The 5,535-nt window shown below is 32.5% G+C and overlaps 1 long non-coding RNA gene across 1 annotated transcript in view; it reads right to left on the bottom strand.

Moving 5' to 3' along the window:
* Positions 5,386-5,535, bottom strand: part of LOC110270470 — a 13,451-nt gene continuing 13,301 nt past the window's right edge. The window contains exon 4 of the long non-coding RNA XR_002360046.1: positions 5,386-5,396. This is a non-coding gene — a long non-coding RNA (uncharacterized LOC110270470). The remainder of the gene's footprint in view (positions 5,397-5,535) is intronic.

The raw sequence follows: 5,535 nt of genomic DNA, 5'->3' as shown, positions 1-5,535 counted from the left end.
AATAATATATAATTTAAATTTCTATTCTTTTAGGTTTTATATTTTATAAAATTTATTACTAAGTATTATTTGAAAATTTTTTAAAATTCAATAAATGCCCCACACTATTATAAATGCATCCGTTCCTGATTGGAATGTCTTTATAAGTTATCCTCTCGACTTAGTTTGTAATTGATCGAAATAAAGATTTATTGTCTTCTTATAATCTTAAAAGTTATACCATATCTCCGAACATAAATCTTTATATATAACTTATTACATAATTAAATTTCTGTCTAAATTCTTCTTGTTGATTTTATGTTGCAATTATATATGCAAAACTATAGGACTAGTTTGTTTGTGCACTTGACAAAAATACTTCTTGAAGTAGAAAATTAATTTATATTGAATATATATTTATGGAAGTATTCTTTATTGAAAACAAAAATAATTAGTTATTTAAATATGACAAATATAAGTACTTTTTCATATAAAATTACAATTATGGTTCTTAAAAGGCTATCTTCTCTAACATGGCGTTTTTGAAAAATTAGAAGATATAGTTATCTTATTATATATATTTATTAGTATAAAATAAAAAAAATTCTATGAAAAAATTAAAATGAAAAATTTGTCTCCTTAAAATAAATTTTCTACCAATCTCTTTAAGATAACTCATGTCCCGCAAACATAGTCTTTGCCACTTCCACCATTTGATTCAAACATCTTTTATATGCATAATCACTCTGGAACCACATGCTTTTTATCAAATTAACTTAAGATTTTGTGTTTGATACTATATGGTTATCTTCTTGACTAAATTGAATAGACGATTTGATTTTGGGGCACTATATTCCAGGTTTAAGTTTTAGTTTTTGGAGTAATTCAGATTTGCATTTCACTTGTTGCTTGTTTTCCTCAGACTCGTGAATTTTAAACCAATTATACAAAAATGAGTGAATATCCCATCTGACTCCTGATAATTATCTCGAAAGGATAACGAGGTCTTCAAAAAAAAAAACATTCAATTCGGTTCTTGGTATTTTTTTTGAGAATTGATTAGCTCTTGTGCCAAAAAAAATAACATTAATTTTTTTTTGTACAGGGACTTCGTTGTCCTTTCGAAGTAATTGTTAAGAATCAGATTGAGATTTTTTTTATCAAAGATCTCGTTGTCTTTCAAAATAATTATCAGAGACTATTTTAAATTTTTCTCTAAAAAAATTCTCTCGTCAAAACAGAAGCAGGTGTCAACCTCCTTCTGCTCATTTTTAGAACAAATAATGACTAAAAAATAAAACAAGTGATTATTTAAAAAAATACTTGTTTTGTTTTAACTTTTAAAGCGCAAACAAACTAACCCAAAAATTTAATTCCAATTGTGCCTATGCCTTTATCGAGGCAGACTTCTAAATATTGTTGTTTTATGCTTTATACTAAATAATCTTAACTTGAACTTTCCCCAAATTTCATGCTTAAAACCTGTGTCCTATAGCGAAGGATAGGAATGTTAATTTGACTCTTAGCTTAGTTTATTGGGATCGTGAGGTAGGTAAGAATTGATATTTTGATAAGCTCGCTACAAGTTTTTTTTTTTTTGTAATTAAAAAGTAAGAGAAAAAAATAATCAAACAAAAAAAATAAAATTCTAAAAAATTAAGAAGGTAAAGGACAGTTTCTTTAGATACTTCTTTTAAATTTTTTTTAAGATGTTAAAAATTTTTACATGCTGCAAATGTGATCTTATCGTCATTTTTGTCATGTTGTCTCTGTTACTATATTTACATATCTCAAGATCAAACGTAAATTAATGTGCCACTTTTAAATTATAATGTCTCTAACTTTAAGCACCAAAAAATCTACACAAATAATATTATCATGGAAATTGGTAACAAAATTGAAAGTCTCTAGACAATCCATTTCGCAAATCACATCTCTTTGCCTAAGTCCCAAGCTAACAGAATATTTCTCTAAATAGCAAATAACTCTCTTTAAAGAATATACTTGCTCTCAATAGTTCTCAAACAGTCTCTTTGCTAAAATTCTTTTCAGTCTCTGCTAACAGGCAAAACCAATCCAATCACCAGAACCTGAATAACTAGCATTACAATTGAACTTAAAAGTACTCATCGAAGGAGAAATCCAAGAGCAACTAATCGTAAAAGAAATAGATACTCGCTGAAAAGCTCATTTTCCAAGGCTAAATCCATACTAGCCACTTTAAAAGGAGGTCAAGGCTCATGGTTATTAAATATCTCATTATTCCTAACTCTCAAAATTTACTAAAGACTAGAAAAGAATCTAAAGAAATGCTCTTTGCCATGGGATAAGAAATCATTCTTCAAATTCAAAGGATGACAACAAATTTCTAAAATCTGTCAAGCAGGCTTAGCTTTCGGGCAATCCCGAATACAATGAGAAATAGTTTTTTGGCTAGTTAGGCAACTGGGGCAACTATTTGAAGGCGACAAACCTCTCCTGAAACAAAAAACAGCAGTGGACAATGCTGCTCACAAACAAAGGCAAGACAAGAATTTGATCTTTTTCGGAATAATCTGATGCCAAAGCCAAAGTCAATTCCCTCTCTCTTTCTAGCCAAACATCTTCTTGCAAAGCCATAAGTAGCCAGTGCAAGCATCATAAACCTTAGTCCCCTCCCTGTCCAAGTCTAGCCAACCATAGAACCCGCTTGAACAGCCGAGTTGTAGAAGAGAATTTTGAGGAAAATAGACATTCTCAAGGTGCCATCCTCCAGTTGATCAAAGATCTTAAATTCGAAGATTCGAATCAGAAATGTGAACATAATCCAACTCATTACAAAGCGACCCATCTTTAATTTCTTCCATTTAGAAAAGCAACAATTTCTGATTTAAATCTCCAATGCACCAATTAAAAGCATCTTTCAGAATATCTCAAGTTCTATATAGACTCCTCCAAACATAAGATCTGATATCTCTAGAACGGCTGAAATCGTCACCCAAAGAAGATCGATATTTATCAGCCAACAGCTGAATCTAAAGCTTGTGAGAATGATGAAAAAATTGCCAAACTAGCTTTCTAAAAGAGCAATATTAGCACAAAACGGGTCTTTAATTTCCAGACAACCAAACTTCTTTGGGATGACTAACACCTTTCAACTAATAAGATTTAGCCCCCAACCATCAGTTTGACCTTTTGAGAGAAATTTTCTCATCGTAGTTGCTATAGAATTTGTTATCCCTTTGGAAAAGAGAGAGACTTGCATACGGTAAATAGGAATAGCAGTCACTGCTGAATTGACCAAACAGAGCATTCCTGTCCTGTTGAGTAATCGCCCTTTTCAGCTAGCCAGCCTTCCCTCGATCTTATCTAGAACCTCATTGAAAGATGTTCGGGTCACCCTAGATAGGCTAAGAGTAACTCCGAGATATTTTTTCAAGTCCTGGATAAATCTAATGGAGGACATCCCAGTAAAGATTTCTTTTTTGTCGTGGAAATATTATGGGAACACAACGCCTTAGATTTCTCTATATTAATCTTTATTCCAGAAGCTTTATAAAAACTCTCCAAAGCTGCCATCACATTTTGAACTTGTCGTTTCTCTGCTTTACAGAAGAGAAGCAAATCATCGGCGAACATTAAATGAGAAATTCTCAGACCCCCTCTAGAAATAACAACCGGCTTTAACCGCACCAAATCAACTTGATGATTAATCAAGCATGACAATCTCTCCATGCATAACACAAAAAGATATAGTAACATAGGATCTCCTTGCTGAAGACCCTAACTAGGAGTAAAACTATATAATCTATCATCATTCAAAAAAATAGATAATGAAGATGAAGAGACACAGCTCATAATCAAGTCGACCATAGGAATAGGGAAACCAAATTTTATGAGGGTCTGATTTAGAAACCTGCAATCAACTCTATCATAAGCTTTCTCTAAATCAATCTTAAACACTAGAATTTCTTTCTTCAATTTAGTCTTTTCCATGAAATGAAGAACCTCTTGCACTATAATAATATTGTTCAGTGCTCCCCTTCTTAAATAAACCTTCCTTGGAGATGGACAACAATATCCGTGAGACGAGAGCAGAGTCTGTTGACCAGGACTTTAGTAATGACCTTGTAGACCACATTACTAAGATTGATCGGTCTAAACTCCTTCATCGATACCGGCAAATCCACCTTGAAAATTAGAACTAAAAGAGTCTCCATCATCTTTGGATCAATAGCACCTCCATAAAAAGCTTTCCTAACCATATTCCAAACATTAGAACTAATAATTTTTCGGTATTCCTTAAAGAAGTAAGTTTGAAATCCATCCGGATCCAGAGCCTTAAAAGCGTTCATGCCAAAAACAGCTGCTGTAACTTCTTCCATAGCAACAGGCGCAGTAAGACTACAACAGACTTCCTCATTTAAAGAAGGAAGTGAAACTTCATCCAGACACCCCAAATCAACATCTTCCGACGGACAAAATAAGCTCTTATTAGAAAGATTCAGCTTTCCTGCTAAAAATCTCCGGATCCGTCTCCCACATGCCATTTTTAAGAAAGAGACCACAAATCTTATTTATCTTCCATCTCACAAGGGTCTGAACGTGGAAGAAGCTAGTATTTCTGTCTTCAAATTTCATCCACTGTTCTTTGAATTTTTAAAACCAAACAAGTTTTTCTGGCACAAGAGTGTTATTATAATTCTCAACCAACTGTTGCTCCAGTTCATATTTTTTAACAAAGATGTTACCAAACATTGTAGAATTAAACTAAGAGAATTCTTCTGCACTTCCGAAAGCTTGTCTTGCACCCCTCTAAAGTCAGACTACCAAGATTGTTTTACAATATTTTTGTAACCAGAATAAATAACCTACTGCCATGAAATGAAAGAATCTGTTCTTTTTCAACTGCAGATGCCCTTTATAGCGCACTAAAATGAGATAGTGGTCATACTATAATCTATTCAGAATTTTTGTATAAGCCTTTAAAAAATAGATAATCATCCACTATTAATATAAATTCGGTCAAACTTTTTTGCTACTTTAATATTATTTTTACCGTCTTGTACCAAAAAAAATGTCTCCCAATAATTTTCAAGTCAAACAGCACTATCCACTAACATTGTCACCATGGCAATCATCCAGGTCCTTCCCAATGCCATTCAAAACCCTTTCCACTTCTTATGCCCCCATTCTTTTATAACTGCAAGTGATCGAACCAACTCTTTCCATTATTTATTTCTATTGTGTTGGCATTGAATTCAGTTTATGAAAGCATTTGCGCTTTCGGGGAATACTTGTCCATGGCATTCTTTCATCTTCGAGGGTGCGATCGTTGGAGAAGATAGGCTTCCGTCCGTGAGGGCATGGAGATTGGAAATTATGTGCAAAATTTACAAAATTAGAAAGATGAAACGAAAATGAATTCATAAATAACACTTTATATAAAAATATGCTCATTTTATAATTAAAATAGTTATAAACAGACCAATGTATAAATGACAATTAATACTCTAATTTACTCTAAAAGTTTATTGAAGATCCCCTAACAAGTCATCACACACACACATAGTAAAT

This window comes from Arachis ipaensis, chromosome B03, assembly GCF_000816755.2.
Source record: "Arachis ipaensis cultivar K30076 chromosome B03, Araip1.1, whole genome shotgun sequence".
NCBI lineage: Eukaryota > Viridiplantae > Streptophyta > Magnoliopsida > Fabales > Fabaceae > Arachis > Arachis ipaensis.
The sequence above is the reverse complement of the archived record's forward strand: the minus strand, read 5'-3'. Positions and strand labels throughout refer to the sequence as shown.